This window comes from Cnephaeus nilssonii, assembly GCF_951640355.1.
Source record: "Cnephaeus nilssonii genome assembly, chromosome: 11".
NCBI classification, from domain to species: Eukaryota; Metazoa; Chordata; class Mammalia; order Chiroptera; family Vespertilionidae; genus Cnephaeus; species Cnephaeus nilssonii.
The window spans coordinates 52,673,192-52,696,994 of NC_137082.1; the positions used below are offsets into that span (position 1 = coordinate 52,673,192).

General features: G+C 47.3%; 1 protein-coding gene across 4 annotated transcripts in view; it reads right to left on the reverse strand.

Moving 5' to 3' along the window:
* The window catches only part of ZNF516 (zinc finger protein 516), an 88,663-nt gene extending 65,451 nt beyond the window's left edge, over positions 1-23,212 (reverse strand). For 2 of the 4 annotated variants that reach the window (XM_079784001.1, XM_079783998.1), the window contains exon 1: positions 22,933-23,212. The gene's annotated coding sequence lies outside the window, so the exon portion shown is untranslated. Of the gene's footprint in view, positions 1-19,337; positions 19,421-22,527; positions 22,653-22,932 lie in introns of those variants that run through there. The other 2 variants (XM_079784000.1, XM_079783999.1) reach the window with 2 other exon arrangements.
* Between the last annotated feature and the right edge of the window lie 591 nt (positions 23,213-23,803).

Consider the following 23,803-nt stretch of genomic DNA (forward strand, 5'->3'; position numbering starts at 1 on the left):
TCTGGTGTATCCTGAGAATTTTAATCCATTTCATTTTTTGTTACAAACATTTTACAACCACCCTCGGGCCAAAAGCAGGGAATTCTGACTTAATTCACATTAAGGTTGTCTGATCTATGGCTTTTCTATAAACCCCTCCTTCTGCCCTTGAAAATGTTTCCATCAAGTTCAAGAAAACTGTTTTTTTAAATTCCTTCCATAGTCCTTTCTCCTCCTAAGCAGTCTTCCTTCCTTAAAAGTAAGCTGCTTAATTAAAAGACACCTTTCCGATGTTTTATTCTACTCACCTCAAAGATACTGATTTACATTATTCCTCACCAAATCCATTGGCCAGAAGAAATAGGAAACAGAGTTAGAAATACTATGACTATTAAAAACATTTAAAGAACAATTTTATCAATACGCAGGATGTATCATCAGTTCATGGGTTATGACATTCAGCAAACCCTCAACCTTCTGAACTCAGGAGTGCACTGCCACTCGGGTCCCCGCCCCCGAAAGGTGACAAGGCTGAGCTGCTTCCACCTGCCCCTGACCCCCTCACACAGGGCGCTTCCCAGCCTAGCCCTGCTCCCTGAACCTCAAGGGCGGCCTCCTCTCTGCAGGCTGAATTCCTTGCCCCTGACTTTTCCAGGTGAGACTCGAGTGCTTGCTCTGGGCAGACGGAAAGGACCTGTCCCTCTCCACAGCCAGTTCCATGGAAGCCACACCAAGTGTGTCTGGGGCCCGGGAGGCCTGGGCCACCATGGTTGGAACATGCCACGCCAGGTGGTCAGGCCTCTCCGCACAGCGAGTCGGCGGCCTCACTGGATTGTGTCATGTCTTTGACAGGAGATCCCACACCTAGCAGACGCTCTGAGGTCCTAGATCAGCCCTGGTGACAGCTGGCTGGGGGACACTGCTGCTCTGGAAGCACGTCCCGGTCTTGGTGGCACCTCTGCCCGGTGGCCCCACACTCACCATCTCCACACGCATCGAGGGGAGAGTGCCTTCTTTCAGTGTAAGATGAAATTCCGTAAAATTACTGGCAGGGCCAAGGGAAGGGACCCACATTGTGGATAAAGGGATTATGGTAACTTTAATCTCCTGACCAGACAGAAACTGTAATATTTTTTAAAATAAAATTTCATGTTGGGATTAAACAGGTCCTTCACTCGATATTTTTATCTTGTGCCATTCCAAAGCCCAGAACTCTGAAAGGTTAAGTCACACTGTACTCAGAACCTCAGACAGTCTGCCCTCAGCCCTTGGCCTACGTCCCACAACCTGCGGCCCCTCCCAGGGACCCGACCCCACGCTGGACCCCTCCCATCTCTCACCGTGTCTAGGACATCACCTTTCCATGTGACCCAGCCCCTGGTCTCTCTTCTCCTGTCTCATGACCACTCATCCAGTGGCAAGCACCACCCTCCCCCTGGACCACCTCCCCCGAACAGCCCCTTCTCAGTCACTCACCGGGAGCCCCCACTATAGACCTTGAAGGGTCCCCAGAACGTGGCCCTCAACTCTGCTGAGAGAATATCCCACCCGGAGTCCTTACCACATCTACAGTCCTGATGACCTGTCCTGGTGACCTCACAGACATCAGCCCTCACCTGCCTGCCACCCTGCACACACACACACACACACACACACAACACACACACACGCACACACATGCACACCAAACTTCTGCTCTTGGGCTGGGACCATTTCCATCACCCGGATGCTTGCCCAGCACCTCCCTGCTCAGGGGGCTGATTGTCCACATGATTAGTGTCCTCACCAGCTCGTCCTCCCAATCTGTGTGAGAAGGTCATCAGGTCACCGCAAGAGGACTCAAAGAACGCACAGCAAAAACGTAAAAATTTAAGCATCTGGCAACAATCATTAAACCCAGTAAACAGAGTAAGCATAAACTGAGTAAAATCCACATACCCGTGATCTACATGTAAAATAAACATATTATCACAGTTCTTGTAATTAAATATCTATAATGTAAAATAATAAATTAACAATAAGAGACTAAACAACCTTCAAAAAAGGAATTACAGTTCAATGCGGGGAGAGGAGACAGATGAAGACAAAAGAAGATGGTAACAGAAGGGCACTAATTTCTTCATCTTCCTTAAAGAGGAAGCTGGCTTAGAGTTACCGAAGTTGATAAATTGTGAAACACAGTTTAAGCAAAAGTTATAAATATAATCACTAGAGGAACTATAAACATTAGACTGTCTGTGGACCTTCTGATTTCAAAAATTAAGAGAAAGGAGGCAATTCAGAGACTAATAAGTAGGGGAAAAAGGGAGAAAAGAGTAAAAAAAGATAAAAGGTGTGTTCTTTAATTTAAAAAGAAGACAAAAGTCTTTTAGCAATAATATAGACTATATTTATTTATTAAAAGAGACTTTTTGATAGGGTAAAAACAAAATCCAACTATGTATTTTCTACAAAAGATACCTAAAACTAAGGAACTCAGAAAAGCTGGACCTGCAGACAAAATAAAGCAGGAAAATGTAAATAAAAGCAATAGTGAACGTAAAAATACCATTACAAGTTTAATGCACGGTTTTTAAAAGGCACTAAAATCACACAGTGTAATTATTAAGGGTAAAAAGGAGAAATCACAAATAAGGTTAATTGTCTTAAACCTTTATGTCCAATAATGCAGAATAAAATCCATAAAACAAGCAAGCCAGTGACCACATGAAAAGATCAGCAGAGAGGAAATGGTCTGGAGAAGCGAAACAGCTCCCTCAAACCTGAGAAATTAAAAAGGCAAAAGTATAGGAGACGACTCGAATTAAAAAGGAAGGATGAGCCCTAACCGGATTGGCTCAGTGGATAGAGCATCGGCCTGCGGACTAAAGGGTCCCAGGTTCGATTCCGGTCGAAGGCATGTACCTTGGTGGCGGGCACATCCCCAGTAGCGGACATGCAGGAGGCAGCTGATTGGTGTTTCTCTCTTATCAATGTTTCTAACTCTCTATCCCTCTCCCTTCCTCTCTGTAAAAAATCAATAAAACATATATTTTTTTAAAAAGGAAGGTTATGTCACATGGAAGTAAGTATCAAACCCCCAAACTGGGCAACGACCACAATGACAGCCTCTTGAAAAGGTCATCAGAAAAAAAAATAACAAAACGGATTAATAAAATCAGTAACTGGTTCTTTGATAACTTAATGAGATAAGTAGCTGACCTAATGAAAAAAGGCATAGATGGGGGAAATTAGATTTACTGACCACCTACAGAAGGAAAATTAAAAGAATATATTTTTCAAAACTTTGGGTTAAGAAATTGGATAATATGGATGAAAGAAATGACTGATTTTCTGGTGAAATATAAATGTCCCAAATTTACTCAGGAATTGACAGAAAAAGTAAGCAGACCAAAAACCATGTGAGAAATGGAGGAAACTATTATTCATGCCTCCACCCACTCAAATGCACAAAAATCACTGAAATTTAGACACCTTTTGAGAAACAGCTCAGATATAGGCAGTCTGAATATTTCTGGAGCACAAAGAATTTACACATGACATAAGATACAAAACGATAAACAAAAGGCAACAAACATAAAGCACAAGGCAATTGTCCTAATAAACCAAATGTTTTTAAAAAGCAACAAATCAAGAAAAACTGAGTGGAAAAGTTGACCAAATTAATGAGCAGGTGATTCACAAGAAAAATAAAATGATCAGGAAACATAATAAATGATGGACACCACTCAAAGATTTTTAAATACAGTGAGATAGTTTCCCTCTCAAGCTGGCTAAGTCATAAGAGACTAATAACACCAAGTGGTGGCCATCACTCACATGGACTGTTGCTGGGTTTGTAAAATGTCATTTTGATATCTTAGTTGGGAAATTTGGCAAGAATTATCAATTAAAGTGCCCCTTCATTCCAAAAATTCAATTTCTCCTAAAGAAATATTCCCACAAGAGCACAATATTGTATCACAGTCCATGAACTATGCCTTCTGCACACAAGGACAACTGCTAACAAGACAAATGTCCCCCAGCCCCTAATGGAGAGAATAAATACAGGGCAGCTTCCTCTGGTAGATGTCAGCTCCAGGGTGCTGGCCCACTCCCCTACTGGCTGCTCATAGCCAAAATTTTCCTGATGCATTAGAACTGGGCCACATCGAGGCTGTGTGCAAGCAAGTGCCCTCTACACAACCCTTAAAGATAGTAAGTTGTGCTTGGCCAGTGTGGCTCAGTGGTTGAGCATCAACCCATGAACCAAGAGGTCACTAGTTCTATTCCCCATCAGGACACATATCTGGGTTGTAGGGCTCAATCCCCAGTAGACGGCATGCAGGAGGCAGCCAATTGATGATTCTCTCTCACCATTGATGTTTCTCTCTCTCTCCCTCTCCCTTTCTCTCTCTGAAAACAATAAAAACGTCTTTTTTTAAAAAGAGAGTAAGTTGTGATGGCATGACACATGAGCCTTTCATTTTTTAAAGTGCATACACATTTTTATTTTTTAAACTTTATATACATTGAAAATCTTACTAGTCATTAAGTTAATGTATTTAAATGCCTAATATGGTGATTAGCATATAGCAGGCACTCAATACATAGCAGCTTGCATAAAATAAAAGTACATCCATGTTGTGAAATGTCGAACAAGTTCTTTGATTTCAAAATGCAATTTCCTCTTTAGACTGTAAATATCTTTATGGCAAAGATGATGAAGACTCTGTAGTCCATGAGCTATGCCTTCTGTATAATTATCTGAAAAGAAAGCGTTCAATTCAGGCAGAACTCCCCGAAGTATTTGGCTATAACTACATTACTCAGACAAACGTGGGTGAAAATGAAGTGATGCGTCACTTACTGTGCCGCCCACCCTCCCCGAGCCCCCTTTGTGATCCTAAAGGGGAAGTGTGGTATCTTAGACGGTTTGTGAACTTCTACAGAACTTACTTTTGAAAACCTGTGTATATGTCTCACAAGGTAATACTCGTGCCTGTCTTCATCCCCCGCCACAAGAGAAACAGACAACAGAAGACACTGGGTACCTGTTGCCAATGTTTAATTCTGATTCAATAATTGCATTGTATAGCTTCCCATAACTCCCTGGAATAATGACATTTGGCTCAACTCCCTGCCACCAACAGAGTTCCACAGAAAAAACAAAGTAGACATCACAGGGGTGGGGGAAGGAGCTGGCTTGTTTCAGCACTAAGATTCCTGTCATTTAAAACCAGGACACTGCCCACATTATTAGCATGGACTTCAGACATCTTAAAGTGAAGTAAGCAAAGTGACTTTCAAGTGAATATGAAAGAAATAAATTCTGACCAGGGTGACTCAATGTAAGCCTGCAGTTCCGTGTCTCTTTTCCACGAACCTCCAAAACCAGTCCAGGTCTGTGTAAAAAGAGGTTGTTTTCACCAGGACACTTTAATTTACTGTGATACCCAAGTGCCATCCGACAAGCAGAACCTCAGGCAACTGAACACCTATAAATTTCACATGACAGGGTGGAAACCGCCTAAGTTCCCCGCCCCCCAGGAATGGCCAATAGGGGGTGACTGGCTATGGAGGCTTAAATCATGTTCAAGGTAAAGGCCCACTTATGAAATCTAACTGGGTGAGACAAGTAGGATTTGCAAAACTCTCCAAAGAATTTTAGGTCACACACTAACCACGATCCCTACACTGAAGGCTCGCATTTCTCCTTCAAACATAAATATCCATTTGCCTGTGGTCGCACACGTCCAAAGCACTGTTTGCTGAGCCACTGAAACATTCAAGGATAAACAGCACTCTTTATCACAGCTGAACAATGTCGATTTGGACTTTGCTATTACACCTGAACGCTGGTTGATCTTATTAAAAAATAAAAATCTGATAAGTTTCCTGTGAACATTGATACGGCAATTCCACAGGCAAGACAGTAAACAGAATTCTGGTCGGTTTCAACACCAGTCCACTATCAGAAGGAGCATTTCAGGGTAAGAAATGGAACTTGAACTTGACCCTCAATCACAATAATAAACATGTTGAGCTGAACGTCTAGATTTACAGGCAGGAAGAATAGGTGAGCCACGGCGTTGCCACAAAGAACAGGACCAGCCCCCGAATGAGGAAGCAGCTTAACTGTGTCTCACCTTGAAAATGGGACAAAACCGAACCACCAAACACACCAGCAGCCTTGAGCCACATGAGGACAAAGACTAGCTTAGCTCTGTCTCCTAAAAACCAGGGCAGCGTTTTGTGCCTACCTTGAGGAACATATTAAATATACCAACACAACATGATTCTCTTACAATTTTACACTAATGAATCTTTTCCCTTCCACCTGGCTTCCAGACCACCCTAAACACACTCCCAGCACCCACAACATAGTCCATTGTTACACCCTTGAGGCAGAACCCATTACATTCCTCTGTGTATCTCACTATAATACCTAGCAGCCCAGGAACAATACAGGAATCATACACCAAAAAATACTGTGGATGTGAACGAAAACTCATTACAATGCATCCAGCCCTCATCTCCTTAAAATAAGCATCCTCTTGCCCAGCTGGCGTGGCTCAGAAGTTGAGCAGACCTACGAACCATGAGATCACCCTTCAATTCCCTACAAGGCACATGCCCAGGTTGCGGGCTCGATCCCCAGGAGGAGGCATGCAGGAGGCAGCCAATCAATGATTCTCTCTCATCATTGATGCTTCTATCTCTCTCCCTCTCCCTTCCTCTCTGAAATCAAAAATATATCTTTAAAAAGAAGCATCCTCTTAAAGGAGGTATGTTTGCTTTGACAAAGTTACTAACTTCCCTCCCTTCTGAGAAACAGCTTTTCTGAGCCATTACTGTTACCCATTGGGGGGAGGGGGGCATCTTCATTTTTGTTATTATTCCTGTTATTATATTTAAACGACCTACTTAGAAAGGCCTGATGAAACACATCTGTCCCAGATCCTTTCTGAGGAGGGGCAGTTTTGCCTTCCATGCTGCCCTCCTAAGTAAAAACCCCAACCACAAGCCCTTCCTGGGCTGTCACTCAGAGTTGGAAGCGAACTCTGACCCCCACGTCTCAGATCTCTGGGACCTGAGTGGAGAAACGCCAGCAGCATATTCCTCCATGCATGTGGGAGGGTGGGCCCCAGCCTACATCATCTCACTCACGTCCTCAGTTACGCGACAGGAAGAGCACTCGGTGGCTATTCTGCCACCACAACCACCAAGTACAAAACAAGAAGTCAGGTCTGCCTGGCTCTCCCGGCGCGTACACCTTACACCCAAGCCAACTGAACAGCGCCTACATTCTATCAATTCGCTTTTTACACCGTGAGGTGAACCAAACTATAAATAACATCTACCTCATTCAATTAGATCACAATCCTCATCTCTTCTAAAACAAACATGATTTTTTTTTCAACTTGCAACAATTAGAAATAACCAAATTGCTACACAGTTTTGATTCTGGATGTAAAATGATCACTGGATGAGGCAGAATAAACTCAAGCCATCCTACTTTCTGATTTCGGAAACTCTCAGGGTAAGGGCCTCTGTCTGTAACTCATCAGTTGCGAAGGGCTCCCTTTGCTTTCCCCCAGAGCACCTCTTGCCACCGTCACTGGCCCTCAGGGAAGGCCAGGCCCATTTCTACAGGAAGGGGTGAAGGGCACCGGCTCCAGGACATGCCCAGAAGCACCATGACTGCAGGCTGGGTTCCACCTCACTCAGTTCCTCTCTACCTACCCCAGGGCCAGAGTTAAGCTCAGTGACCGGGTGCCATATGGGAGGCGGGTCTGGCCTCGGGGAACTTGGAGAAAATCCTAGACAGGATGGGTCTTTTATCCAAGAGCACCCTCCTCAACCTACCTGGTCAACCTACCCGAGACTCCCAGGGGCAGACGTGCTGAGAGTGGGCCCCAGCCTCCTGCCCACTGTCCCACACTGCCACCATGGGCTCCGGGCACAGACCCCAGAGTGGTAAAAGGAACCTTTTTCCCTCTAATTGCTAGAATTCCACTGAGATAGCTCCAAAGTAACATTTCTTCCCTCAACGTCCTTGTTTTAAAAAAGCTGAACTTGCAGAATGGAGATTTCTCCCTCAACCCTGGCACCTGGTAGCGGGCTACGGGGGGGGGGGGCTTCCCAAACTGGGCCTGTCATCCCAAACCCCCCACAGCTGCACCAACCTCTGTGGGGCCAACAGCACCAAGTCCAAATGGGGGCGGGCTGTAAAATACACGCCCGATTTCACAGACTTAGTATGGAAAAGAACAAAAAACACCTTGGTAATAACTGGCATGTCATCTACATGCACAAGTGAAGTTTGGGATCTATTGGGTTAAATAAAACATACTGGCATCACTTTTACCCATTTCTTTAACTTTTTTCACGTGGTCACTAAAAAAAAATCTCCCATGACAGGTGCCTCGCATTTCCATGGGGCTGCACGGTCCCAGCGGGTCAGCAAGCTGCAGCTGTGGGCCAAACCCTGCCCGACACCTGTCTTTGTGAAGCTTGTCAGCTACAAATGGTTTTTACATTCTTAAGTGGTTGGAACAAATCGAAAGAACAATATTTTGGGACACGTGAAATAATATGAAATTCAAGTTTGAGTCCATCAATGCAGTGCATCTAGTTGCTGCTATTGGGTCCTGAGCTACAAACCTCAGCTAGGTGGTGCCCACAGAGACGAGGGCTCTCAAGGCCCAAAATACTCTCAGGCCCATTACAGGAAAAGTCTGTGACCCCAGCCCTGGAGTTTTAGAAATACAGACCCCGGGTTCAGGATCCTAGAGAGTGGACCCTCCCTAAGCGACCAGAACAGGAGAGAGAGGCAGAGGGGTCAGGGAACCAGGGTAGAGCCAAGTCCCTCCAGTGGGCTGGAAGGCTAGATGGTTCCCTGCTTCAAACTCTCAGACTTCCCCTCCATGCCCGCCCCCCTCCCACCCCAAAATCTCTCTTTCTTGATGGATTACTCAAAACTTTGGCTTGTCTTCAGAGCAGACATGGCCATATACTGATTGGGTCCCAGCTCAGAGGACACTACACATCAACTCCCAGCTCCTCCAGGGTGATTCAGCAGTGATCCCAGCCACCTAGGGAGGAATAGGCAAGAGAGGGGACACTGGTCTTCCATCATGTGATACAACGCCAGATGGCTCAGACCGACACACAAATAACTCGACACATTTGAACAAGCATGAGGAAGACCACAAATTCAGGGCAACTGCCCCAAGAACGGTCCACTCAGGCAACCCAGCGATGGCACTGTGACCAGGTTGCTGAAAAGTATGGTTCCCGGTGTCCACATGGGGGAGAGGGACTAATGTGACTCCCTACCCTCTTAATTGGAATGATGCTCAAAAACAGGGAACATAAAGAAAGGCAGGCATCTGACCAGTGTTTGTGGACAGGGAGTGAGCTTCACAGAGTTATGTGGGACTGGCTATCGAGGCATTCGCCAAGGTTGAGTCCTATAGTAAGTCATCAGTAATAAAAGTTAAACCTGTAACATAACAGGAAACTGTCATGCTCAATAACTTGGGTCATACTGTCACGGAGAGTCAAAAACCAGCTCTCCATGTCTCGCAATTTGCTCGTTTGCCATTGGTTCTTTGTATCCGAGTTGCCACCTTTTGAAAGGCCGCTGTGTCATGGGACTTGAGAATACTGTTGAAGGCACTGTCTACATAAAAATATGTATAGAATCAGCCAGTATAAAATCAACGTAAAAAGTTTCCTTATGGTTACAAGCTTTTAAAAGGCTTTTCTTTCGTGGGATCACTGGTGAGTTTTACCCCTTCTCATCGGTGCAGCATATAAATGGTCATGTTTCACTCTTGCTTTAATTGCCAGAAATTCAGACTCCAAATTTTGATTCAAGTACACCCCCTGAAGGGGACATTATGATCTGGATATGTCCTATTTTCCCCTCGTTGTGACCTCTCAGTCCATTTTCTCCTTGGTTTTCATTTTTGTTTTACTATATATTTAACGTGTAACCTCTAGTGCACCTCGTCCTTTATGGAATGAGATGGGTATGCAGAAGCCAACTGCTGCGACCCACATGCAAATAGCAAGATTTCAATTCCCGGAACTCAAGTGAGCCTGCGCAAACCCTCACACACATCATTCTCACACAGGAATAAGGCCCGAGTCTTACACTGATGGCACCAATCTGGGCAATTCTTAGCTTACACTCGGTCATCCAAGTTTTTGAGAAATTTCTGGAAAGGTAGCAAACTACCTAGGATGTAATTTCAGATAAATAATGAAAACGTTCTCAGTATTAGCTTCTTCAGAAAGGGGAAAGCATTCTAAATTTGGGTCTCAGCTTACTAGTTTTTCCTCTTCAGAGAAAACCTAGAATGTCAGCCACATTTGCTCACTCGGAGAATGCAGAAGGAAACAGGTTTTCTATGGGCCTCTGGCTGGAGGAAGAAAACCTCGCTGCACCTGGCCCAGCTCCACGTCCCGGGAGCCAGCTGAGGGGACAGGGACCCATCTACACGCTGGTCTGTCTGCCAGAGTCCATCCAGCAACCAGGAGCAGACCAGATGCCAATCAGCCAGTGCAGGGTTTCCCAAGAAAACGTGTATCCTGGCCCCCTGCTGAACTAGAGAGCTGTGCAAACAGCTTCGGGGTCTTGGGTGACCTGGTCTGCCCTTGCAGTCTCCTTTGAATGGGACCATACGTCCAATTTTCACACGGACATGATATCCTCGTTGAGAGATGCAAAACTTTAGTCAACATTTCTTCTCTCTGGAGCTCTAGCTAAGCATTAGAAATGAAATAGATATGGGGACAGTACAAAGTCTCCTTTCTAAATGCCTGATCACTGGCCAGGTCTGCATACTACAAAATGACCAGCTCTTAACAAGCTCATTTTTTTCTTTAATTCATTGATTTTAGAGAGCAAGAGGGAGGGAAGGAGAGAGAGAGAGAGAGAAACATCTATTTGTTGTTCTGCTTATTTATGCATTCATTGGTTGATTCTTGTATGAGCCCTAACTGGGGATCAAACACACAACCTTGGCGTATCAGGACGATGTTCTAACCAACGGAACTACCCAGCCAGGGCAACAACCTGGTCTTGAATGTGGAGTGTTACCCCACCAGACTTTGTGCGATCAGCCTGGTGTAAACTTTGGGGGAATCAAGAAAGCTGGCTTGGAGCCCTGTCCATCACTGAGTCACTAAATCCTTTATTTTAGTACCTGTAAAATGTCAGGATTCACCCAAAAACCAACTCTCAGTTGTGGTATGGGGCCTAAACCGGCAGTCGGACATCCCTCCCATAATCTGGGACTGCTGGCTCCTAACCACTCACCTGCCTGCCAGCCTGATCACCCCCTAACTGCTCCCCTGCTGGCCTGATCATCCCCAACTGCCCTCCCCTGCCGGCCTGATGGCCCCCAACTGCCCTCCCCTGCCAGCCCGATGGCCCCCAACTGCCCTCCCCTGCCAGCCTGGTCGCCCCCATCTGCCCTCCCCTGCATGCCTGATCACCCACAACTGCCCTCCCCTGCCAGCCAACTTGTGGCGGCCATCTTGTGACAACATGAGGGCGGGCATCTTGTGGCGGCCACATTGTGACAATGTTGCGTGAGGGCATCGCGCAAGGGCATGACGCCACCTAGGCTTTTATTATATAGGATATATAGAACTCAATATTAACCTTCTAAAACAAACCCAAATTAGCCCTAGCCAGTTTGACTCAGTGGATAGATCATCAGCCTGTGGACTGAAGGGTCCCACAGGGTACGAAGAAGCCAACTGCTTCTTTTATTATTTTTATTCTAGTCAAGGGCACATGCCAGGGTTGCAGGCTCAATCCCCAGAAGGCGGCGTGCAGGTGGCAACTGATCAATGATTCTCTCTCATCATTGATGTTTCTATCTCTCTCTCCCTCTCCCTTCCTCTCTGAAATCAATAAAAACATATTTTAAAAATAAAATAAACCCAAATCGAAATAACTTAAATTCACAAAGAAAGGCAAATAATCACGAAAGTCAATGTTTTCCTTCCCAGTCGTTCCACAGAATCAATGTAATACTCCTAATCAATATGAAATCCATAGTCGGTTGTTCCACAGAATCTATTTAATACTCCTAACCTATATGAAATCCATACTCTGGGCCACATGTACTCTGGTCCGGGCAAGGGGAAGTGTAAGCCACCACCTTGGAACCATCCAAAGGGTGCCTGGGGGGCCCAAAGGATCTAATGCATTTTCCTAAATGGTGGACAACTTCCAGAGACAGTTGGTAGACCTACCATAGGGACAGCCTGAAATGCATGCTGGCACCTGTCCCTTCACGGGTTGTAAATCGTCTCCCACCGGCACATAAAATTTCAAATTCTTACTGCAATAAATTCCCTTTTTAACCAGTTCCTACAGATAATAAAAAATGGGTAGCTAGGAAAATTAACCTTCCCTTCTAAAGTTCAAATTCTAAGCAAATCATAATCTTTCATCAACCTAGAAAATAACTGATAAGCCAATCTTCCCATTAAACCATCAATAGATTCTGCTTTTTTGTCACCAGGGTAATTTACTGGGGACAATTTTAATCCTACCACAAATCCCAGGACTCCACAGAATTGTCCCCAAGTTTACGTGGCTAAGGCAAGTATTTTCACATTCGAGATTCGCTTACTAAGGGTCATAGTCTCTAAGCTGGCTTCAGGAATGAGATCATCTTCCTTGCCTCTTACTTTAAAAAGTAAAAAGCCATTTTTTGGAACAAGAAAGCCATGTGAGCACCTGGGCCATGCTGTACTTAACCACAACCACGGGAATCTAAAGATGCTTGGCGTTACAAAGGGACAAATTATCACCATTATGCTAATGGTCACACTAACAACAGAGAAAGCTTTGGTGTGATGAATCTAAATCTGCGGGGATATAATTACCAATGTCAATGGTGATATTTTCTCAAATGGCACCAAAGTGTTCTCTCCGTGTCACTGATAATGTCAATATAAATTATGCATCAACAAAAGCAGTGCTCCTGCCCATGGCAGCAGTTCTCTGTGCCACCCAAGCCCACCTTTCTGTGCATGGAGGCCCTGCTGTGGGCACACACAGGGAGGAGTACAAATATGTTTACTTTTTTTCCTTAAAATGGCACAATTCAAGCTAACAAGAGAGATGCCTAGAGACACACGAGCATGTGTTAGCATTGTTAGCATGTGTTGACATGTGTTATCATGGGTTCACATGGATTCGTATGGGCTGGCATGGGTAGCAAGGCCACAGCCCTGCAGGATGTTAAAAATGAAGGCGGAATCTTCTACAATTCTCTGTATTCACTGATTCCCAAGACAGGGCTGAAGAAGCCCCCCTTGTGAATTAAATACAAGTCAATCCAAAAATGCAAATGTATACTGATAGCATGTGTGAACAAAACAAATCCCTGAGTGGAAACATTACAGATCTGCCTCTAGATCAGCGGTCGCCAACCTTTCGGACCTCACGGACCACCAGTGGTCTGAGGACCACCGGTTGGCGACTGCTGCTCTAGACAGTTCCAGAACACCACCACAAAAGTTTCAGCTGTGAAACAGGATCGCAGTTACAGAATAGTCACGGGATGTAGAGTCCCGCACAGGGAATATAGTCAGTAATATTGAAACAACTGGTGTGGTGTGTCAGATGGGCACGAGACATATCGGGATGATCACTTAAGTAAGTTAGGTAATGTCTAATCGCTGGGTTGTACACCTGAATTTAATATAATATTGTATGTCACCTATAATTGAAAAATAAAAGATTTAAAAACTATGAAATAGGATCTGCTCACTGATTCACCCATCCATTCAAAAATAGCCAAGTCTTTAAGGAAAAAACACACATATTTTCTAGCTGTAGGTTAAAATCATTGGAGTACTCAGGAAGGAGGAAGGAAGTAGTTAGTGAAGGTCCCTTCTTACCAACCCAGCCTCAGCCTATTTGCAATCAGCAGAAATTTTAACTCACATTGGGCTCCGTGCTTTCCTGAATTAACTCAGTCAACATTTAATGTTCAACTATTTCCTACAAAAATTAATTCAGGAACAATAACAGTAACACCAGCTCACTACCCTTGAATATCAGCTAAACAAACTGCGAAAGCCAGGGACAGCCTCTCGCACAACTTTCGGTGCACCCTGCGCTGTACATTTCAAAGAACATTCTCGAATGCTGAAATAAATCAAGGCAAGCGCAGTGCCGAGTCAGCCTGAGCCACGTAGGTTAAATAGTGCCATATGGCAGAGACAGACACATGTTGCCCTTTTCTGAAACAAAGGAAAAAATTCCTAAACAAACACCCTTTCCTTTGACAGGGAAGAGTGAAGAGGAAAGGGTTTGTCGAGGGTTACTAAATAATGCTGAAAAAATTTTTACTAATTCTTAGCCATTACGAAAAAACTACAGCGTTTTAACACAGAACCTAAATTTCTAAGTCTCCCTTTCACCGGGCGCTGAAAGCCAATACCACATGTCGCCTGCACTCACTATCCCCTAAATGAGCAAGAAAATAGGAGGACAGCTGTATCCCAGGGCTGAGCTGACATCAGCAATTCCCTGGGGTGCCACACGGTGAGAGACAAGTCTACCTGCTTCTGAAGGAATAAAACACCAGATTCATTCTGTCTTGAAAACATACTAATATCTCACCCTATTCTCACCACTCCGGCAAGGAACTATCTAAACTTCACCAGCATGTACAGGGTGGGGCAAAAATAGGTTTACAATTGTTTGTAGGGAAAACAATAACACATACTAATCCAAGAATAAACTGTGTTTTGTGTACTCACAACTGTAAACCTACCTTTGCCCTACCCTGTATAATACCTTTTTCTCAAAGTGGGTTTGAGAACTTAGCGACTACATTGCTGACCACATACACACACATACACATAACACATAAACACACACACACACACACACACACACCAGGGAAAAAAATCAACCAGAATGAACACATATGTGAAGTAAACAGCAAAATGTATCTATATCTGACATAGCTGCTTTTTAAACTATTTTTCTATTCCTCTGTGTAATGTTCTGCTCATTACAGATATTCATATGTTTGCATGCTGAAAACAGCTGCATTTCTAATTATTGCTGCTTTGTCATTTTCAGTGCCATTGGTAGTGAAGCCTAAATGCCCGATTTTTTTTTTTTAAAAATGACTTTTAAGCGAAGTCCAGAGCCATAGAATCACACTTCCTTACCACTCGAATGCAGGCCACTAGAAAACATCTCATTCTGCACATAAATATGACAGCCAGGCGAGCTTCGGAAAGAAAAGCTTCAGCTGCTCAAATCACGTGTAGCCAGATTCGAGGGACAAAGACTACACAAACAGACAGTTACAACTGCTCCTTTCCCCACTCAGGCACACTTGATAGACCTGAGCCGCTCTCGGATCTCAAACACAAGCCGTGCATTCGCAGCGCCCTTATATGTACCCTTCCTACAGCCAAGTCATGCCCCTAAAATGGTCCTCTGCTGAGGTAAATTAATTCTAAATAAAGATGCTTTTTAAAGAAGTAGATGAGATTTCAAATTCATAAAGTTTTTCTTCAGTCTTCCCATAAGGTTAATTTTAATAAATTCTTCATAAACATTTGATGTGATTCCTTCCTTAAAATGGTTTGTGACAATTTGCCAATATTCCTGAAAACTAAGATAATTCATAGCTAGAGTCCAGTGATAAAGAGGACTCCCCCTATAAATCACTCCCCCACCTCTGGTGAGTGGGGAGGGGGTATGATCTCACCTTACTCAGGGCAGAGGTCACCCCTCCATCAAAGAGAACGGTCCACCTCCTGCACCCCAAACTCACTTGTTCCTGAGGCCAAAAAAGACCGAGGTCAAGGCCTGATTCTGGAAAATGCTGTCACTCCCAAGACACATTCAGTCCTTAACAGGCTGCTGCCAACACACTCACTGTTGGCCATTGGATAGAAAGGTTGGGGGGGGTGAGAGCCCCAGGGAGGGGAGGAGGGAGGAGGGAGAAGAGGACCACAGTCACGTGGGTTAGCTCATGCTCCCAGTTAGCACCAAGCCCAACACAGAAAGAAGTCAAATAATTGCTGCTCCCCAAACTGCCTGGCGAAGTGGACAAAGCTTGTGGATTCAAATCAGTCGTCCACACTTACATCTGCCTCCTAGAAGCTGCATGCTGTCATCTGTCTCCATGACACATGGACACATCTTCCAACCAGCTCCCGGTCAGGCTTCAGAACACACCCACATCCCAACAATGCAATTCACTTGAAAAATGCAAACCCACATGACATGCAGTTTCCACCAGAGTAAGGGTCTGGGAGCTAAAGACAGTAATGCAATTAATTATTCACATTTAGATATTAATAATTCTGGAAGCGATCAAAGATGCCACGTGGTAAGCCAGCCCAGGCAACTCCAAGTGCTGGGTGCTAGTTGGGCAGCAGGTGAGCCCACACTGAAAGAGGAACATGCTTTGGGGTCGGGCCAGCACAGACCAGGCCCCCCAGGGTGCCCAAGGGCCCAAAGGTATTGTGGGGACTACATTCACTAAGAGGGGGGCTCATCAGACTCTCCCACAGCCTCCAGGACTTTTGAGGAGGAGGGGTCAGGACAGCCAAGAGATGCATTTTTGCAAGGACTAACTGATAGTGTCAGATTGGCTCTATCCACATTTATTGCTGTCAGTGTTTACACATTTACAGCAGTAAGATGTCTGCCTTTGAAGAAGGAATGCTACTTCTACATTTAAGCATTTATAATGCAAATAGCTCATCAAATAAAGTTAACATTCTTCTGCTTTCTTCCATTAGTTCTATGACTTCTGCTTAAATCTATGCCTATCACCTAGTGTAGATGTCTCCAGCTGAACTGGCCCTCAAATGCCAATGAAAAAGTTGTTTGTTTCCTTCCCATGCAATAGAGAAGCCTTATTCACTCAGAAATCTAATTGCACCATAAGCAAAATGCCATTTTTAATTATACAATTAACACACGCCCTTTTCTCCAATGAAAACAGAATAAAAACCAAAACAGAGTACTGTCCTGAACATTTAAAACAAGCATATTATATCAGGAAAGCACACTGGTTTGGACAAGCTCCTTCCTGCTGAACGTAATCAGCTTATATTTCAGTTTCCTATTTCCATGGCATTAAGGTATAATGCCGCTGAAACTCTAAACACAAGCTCCAGTCAGACTTACAGCCCCTCCCTCCCAATTTTAAAAAGATTCCTTCTGATAAAACATAAATAAGAGCAATATATATCCTGAAATCAAATAAATAAAAATCCACAACAACCCAGTAAACTGAGTACTGGTTTTTCAAGAACAATCCATGACTAAGCACTACTTAAATCTGCAGGTCACATTATCATTTTCCCCTATTTGGTAAGGCCGAAAACCATCTGTTAAAGTGTACCTCATTTTGAGGCATTCTTTTTAAGAAGCCTCCTTTCCTTGTTCAGTTAATCTTAGTATCAAATGCTTTACACAAGACTTAAGTAAGGTAAATATAGGAGAAATTGAATTTGTAGAAGTGGAGACAACATGCTTTCAACATTGACCTCTTTCCACAACCATCTCTTATTCTATTCACTGAAGGCTGGTTTCTGGGATAACATCTTGTAAAGTTAGAAACGTGGGCCTTCAGACTGATTAATCTCTAAATTAGTCAGGCAACTTTAAAAGTTGTTTACAAATAAGTGGGATTAACTCCAGTCGTATAAAGTATTCCCAGATCATCAGTGACACATTCCAAAGTTAAAGTTCTTGAGCCAGTACATTTCAGTACAGTAAGTCTTTGGGAGGATGACTCAGAAACAAAAATAAGCAAAACGCCTGCCTTTGGACTGCTGAATCCTGTCCCTACCAAATATGCATTTAGCTGTTTGGTTTCACTTCGGAAAGGCATTCCCAGGCCTCCTGGTTAGCTCTATCACACACCCAGGGGATTATTTGTTTAGAATGTTAAAGTGCCCTGAATGTTTCAGCATATGCAAATTAGCAAGCTTAAGAAAACAAAGTCCTAGAAACGAACTAAGAAAAATATGAGACATGCTGTTTGTATCTCAGCACATCCAAATTCTAATTCCATTACCAAAAGCCGTGAGCCTTGCTCAGAGCTCAGTTTCTCCCAGGGCCCATTCAAGATGGCATGGCCGTCTCTCTTGTGAAACCAAAGATGTCCTCCCTGTAATCCAACTCTCAGACCCAGGCACCACCCCCAGCTCCGCTCAACTCTCTCCAATTTTACCAAGAGGGGGAAACTCTCCATTCACACGCAGCAGTAGCATGTGGTATGTGGTATGTTTAATTCTGGCTGGTCTATGTAAATATAAATAACAAGTGATTTCAATGCCACAAAGAATGCAAGAGAAAATGAAGGAGGAGCAAACAAATGATAAAAGGAGCTTTTTACGCGGCAGGAGAAAGTAGCCTATTGAATAGCATACATGCCTCCTTCCTTAAAGTAGCACTTACATTCCTCAACCAAAATACCCCAATCATATTCGTGGGGCGGCTTGGAAAATAATCTGGAGAAGATCCTGTTGGGGGAGAAGCCAGCCCTGCGTCGACGTCGGTCAATTCTTTAAGGGTATTTATTTCGCAGCCACGGCGTGGAGATACATCCATTTTTAAATCATCTTTAATCAGGACGGAGACTTAATGGCAGGTTCACGGTGGGGGGGGGGGGGGGAGACTAATGTTTAATTCAGACCACTGTCTAAAGTTCCTTTTGTGACTTGCTGTTAGGTCAGCACAGTGCGCGGCCCAAGGTCCCGAAGCCCTGCCCTTTGTTACGCGGTGGACCCCGCTGGCAGGCTCGGCCCACGCCCACGGGCACATCTGGGCTTCCAAGGCGGTCCCTGGTCCACCCGGCTTCTCGCGCGCCCAGCTGGGTCAGGTCGCCCGGCAGGACACACACCCACGCGCAATGGCCCCTCGCCGGGTGCCCGGGCCAGCGCGCCCCAGCACCTCCCACCCAAACCTGAGCGAGGTCCCCGGCCCCAGACCAAATCAGGTGTGAACACTTATGTAATCGTCCTGAGGGCCACGCCTTTCCCACCGCCCCACCTCCGCCAGAACAAAGTGAAGTTTAAAATAGAAACCAATTACCTGGTCTCCCTGGCGCCTGGGCCCCGGAGCGCGGTCCCTGCAGCCGCGCAGACCCCCCGGGCTTGGCGCAGACCCCCGCCCCCCGCCCCCGCAACGGACCCCGAGCCAGGTCTGGCCTCGACTCCCCAGACCCGCGAAGACCCCCACCCCGTCCCCACAGACCCCCACTCCCCAGCCGTCCCACTCCCTTACCCCTGCCCCTCCCCCCGCCCCCCAGCCCTCTCCCTCCCCAGCTGGTCCCCCTCCGACCCGCACGGACCCCCGCCTTTGTTACGGTGCGAAGTTGGGCCGTGGGTCCCCGTCTCTTTCACTTCTTGGGTTACAGTGCAGGCGTGTGACGTCCGCTCCACATGACGGGGGCGGGGGGCGGGGGGCGGGCGCCGGGGGGCGGGGGCGCGGGCCGGGCCCTCCCCCACCTCTATCCCCGCCGCCCCGCCCACGGCCCGCCCCCAGGAAGCCCAGCAACAAGCCGCCACCGCCCCCGCCCCCGGGGCGGGCAGGTAAATCCCCCCCGCCCCCGCCCCGCCCCCAGCCTCCCCAGCGGCGCCCCAGACCCAGCGCCAAAAAGCTTGAGATACAGAAATAGGAATGATTTAATCCAGCGACACCTCCCCCTTGCTGCCCATTCCTCAACCGGCGATCTCACTGGGAGGGCGGGAGGCAGAATCGGATCCAGCTCCGCCTTGGGGGGCGGAAATGGCCCGAGTTGGAGGCGCTGGGCCGGACACCGCCTCTTAACCGAGTTAGGTTCTTGCAAGGGGAGAACAAAGGTCGCCTGGGGTCGCCCGTAGGCCTCGGGGTGACCTCGGTCCGGCCGGGCAGCTGGGGCGCGGGTCTCTCCCAGGTATCTCCCAGCAGGGGTCTCTGGGCAGGGAGGGGGCACACGTGGGTCCTTAACCCCTGCACCGCATCATCACCATCCATCCAGGAGTGAGGCAGCCCAGCAACTCCAACCGTGACAGATGCTACCAGGCCAGTTCTGGTCCACACGCTTCCACACACATCACTACCAACATTCCCAGGGAAGCTGGTGCCAGATCAAGCCCATACGGAGCGTGGGGCGGCCCGTGACGCTCCCCGCCCGTGCTCCGCACTCAGCTCGGCGAGCCACAGAACTTGCACTGACCATGAGTAGGTCACCTTCTGGAATTTGCCAAGGACTAAGTATCAACTTCCAGAAATAAAATTTGAAGTCGAAAGGTACATGCTGCCTTCATTTTGGTGCGGAGTTAGCAGCAGTTTCAACAATTCTCGTTCTCTGTGCACTTTGAGCCGGGCGAGTGGGCTCCATCACCCGAACCCCCAGAGCGCTGGGGCGCGCCTGCCGCGTGGGAACGAGACGAAAGGAGCCGATTCCCCAGTTGTTGAGAAGCATAATCACATCATTCCTCTTTTCTTCCCCCTTCTCCAGGTTTCGACTGGAATCCGAAAGCGCCTCTTATGTCCATTCTTTAGAGAAGGACACTCAGAGGAGGCAGGGTCTCCATTTGAACTGCGGTGTGCCCATCTAGCTGCACAGACTAGAATAAAAGTGTGTCCACGTCTACAGCACACAGCTGTGCAAATCAGGAGCCTGCGGATGCGCGGGTCTAGTGGGACTTAACAGTGTGCAGAGACACATGGGCGCATGCACGCGCGCGCGCGCGCACACACACTCACACCCCAAATTACCTCCGGGATGGAGAAAGCCGCTACGGATTGGCCAACAGAGCCGTCATTCTCACTCAGGGGGCAGGGAAACTTTACAAGGCTGTTTCCTTCCCCCCCCCCCCCCCCCCTTCCCCACCATTTCATTTAATGGTAAAAGAACAGCAGAGCTCTGAAAGTTAGCCATCTGTGGGGAGAGTTTTCCTTCTTTAACGAGGGGGGCATCAGACAATATCCACTTAAGTATATTTTGTACTTCCACAATGGATGAAAAGGGAATTAGCAATCCCGGGAGGGGGCGAAGAGAGAGCTCAGAGTAAGGAGAAAGGGGGGTCCTCTGGGAGGGGTGGACGCAGGGTGAAGAGCTGTACTCAACATTCAAAAGGAACTTTGACCTTTCACTGATCTCGAAATAAAAAATGTTTTTTTCATAGGTCAGGTTATAAAAAACACCGGTCCTAAATTAAGAATTCATTCTTTTAATTTTATTTAAGCATGCGCCAGCAATCGTGTTTCCTTAAGAACTGACCTATTTTTGGCTGGAGATAAATGATCATGTTAACAGATGTTAATCTTGTAATCTGTTTTTCCTGTAAGCACTTTACATACCCGGGTTTCAGACCTTAAAAATATCTTTTCCAAAAAGCCCTGACGTCACAATTCACTCCCTGAAAAATGACTCCCCCTCTCCCGTTTTTTTTTTCCCCTCTGCAATGATTTCAAAGACATTAAATCTTTTGCACTTTATAAACGCCGATTTGTTCTGCCTCAACTCCCACAGGCTTTTATTTGCATTTCAAATTCCACAGGTTATACCAGTCGCCTTTTCAAAAAATGTAAACCAACAATGAAGCAGCAAATGGCTTTTTGTGCATCTGGATTAAATAAGGCACAGAATGAATATATTTTAAAAGGGGCCTCAGCAAGTTAATCTTTGCACACCCGGAGACCGAGTAATTCTTTACCAACAAGCCCAGCGGAATGAGTAACATACAAACACAGCCCAGAAGCTCCCCGTCTGCTGCAGGGAGCTTATTAAGGCTGATAATAAATGGGGCTGACTTACAGACCCACATTTTCTGGTAAAAGGCTGGGTCTCTCTGGTTCCTAACCGCAGGGTCCACTGCCTTCCCAGCCCACTGGGGCTGATTGTCACCGCACCAACCTTCCTCCTGTTTTAAATAACCAACGCTCTGGCTTTTAGCGAACTTATCCATACAAAGTTTCTTTAAAACTTAACGAGACAGTTTAATCTAAAAACACTGCTCGTAGCTATTCAGCATGCTAGTTCTCTCTGAAAATGGCAGACTAAGCGCTTTTCCAACCCCCCCCCCCCCCGCCCCAACACACACACATCCACAGCATTCTTCTTTTCTTGGATATACCCGAGTATATATTGAGATCAGTAACTCCCCCACCCTCACCCCACCACCACCACCACCACCACCACCATCACAGTCCCTGCTCCAGCCTGGCTGGGTGCCTCTCGGAGGAGTCCTAGCCATCCGGACCCCTCTTCCCACCCCTGTCCAAGTCATTGCGGGAACCCTCGCCCCCGCCCCCGCCCCCACCCCTGCCCCTGCCCTAACTTCCCTTTCAGGCTCTCACTTCTTTAATGTTAGGGTCACTTATACGCTCCCCGCTAATGGGCAGGCAAACAGGGCAGGGGAGAGGGCAAACAACCCCCCCTCACGCTAACACTTCCCTGAGGCAGCAGCGCTCGGTACCCACCGCATCGATCCCATCAGCCAAACCCTTAATAATTGAAGCGGCTCCTCGGGCCCCGCAGCCCCATCACTCACCTTCATTAACCAGAGCGTTTTACTTTAAAGTAAGGCAATTTGCTCTTTGTCTCCTAATGGATGGAGAGCGCATCCGAGCTCCCCTCCTCCCGCGTCGCCTTTGACGAAGTGTACAAAGCCAGAGCCTCTTCCGCGCTCCCACCCCGGCCCCCACCCCGCCCCTCCACTGCGGTAAAAACCACCTCCCGGCGCTCGCCTCGCCGCCTGAAGTTGCATCTTCCCTCTCCTGGAATTGCGGAGCCCAGCAACTACCAGCAGGGAAAGCCTAGCCGCCCTCCCAGCTCCCGGGAGCCCCTCCCCGGCGCCCCCCACCAGCGGCGCACACAGAGGTCCCAGGAGCGTCCAGGCCCCGGCCCTGAGCCTCCCGCCCCCGCGGGCCCGCGGCGCCCCCACCGCGGTCCCTACCTTGGCGGGGAGGCGGCGGCCCCGGGAGGAGGACGCGCACGCCCCGCGCCTCTGAAGGTGAAGCCGAGCGCCCGAGGCGCGGAGCCGAGCGCTGCACTAGACCGACCGCGCCAGCTGCGCCCGGGCGCGGGGGACACGCGAGGGCGCGCGGGGCCCGCCACGCGCCCGTTTCCCTCCCCGCGCTGCCCGTTCGCGCCCCGGACGCGCCCGCCCAGCGGGGACTCCGAAACCGGCCGGGTTCGGGGAGCTGCGCGGCGCGGGGAGGAGGCCAGGCCACCGCGGCCGGGCGCAGGCCCCAGGCTTCCCCCAGCCCCGGAATGGTCTGCCCTGTAGGAAACGCACACGCTTCACTATTGTCTCATCAGCACAAAGTTCTGCCACACTGCGGGGAAAGTCTGGAGGCTCGCGATGACTCAGAAGCAGCTCATTCTTTCCCTAATAGTCCTGAATCACGATTCCAACGGCTTGTCGTCGCCCCTTCCTTCCAAGGACTCCGCTGCCGCAGCTCCAGTTATGAGAAGCTGTTTACGCGCACACACAGATCCGCACACACGCACGCATCCATACGTGCAGACGTGTCGGGGATGCATCTCAGCGGGCGTGGGTACCTGAACACTGAGCCGCGAGTCCAGAGCGATTCGTGGGGCTCCTTCCGGAGGTCTCAGTGCATGTGCATTACAAACAGCCTGGGGCGGGGGGGGGGGGTGCGTTTACTCAACTTCCTGGCAAATGCTTTTGGGGGCATTCTGACGCTGAGTATCAATGCATTAAGTCCTGAACCAAGATCAAAGGTCACTCTGGAAAGACTTCAGAACGCGGATTCTGCTGTAAGGCAATTTTAAAATGACTGTGTGTTTTGTTTGTTTGTTTG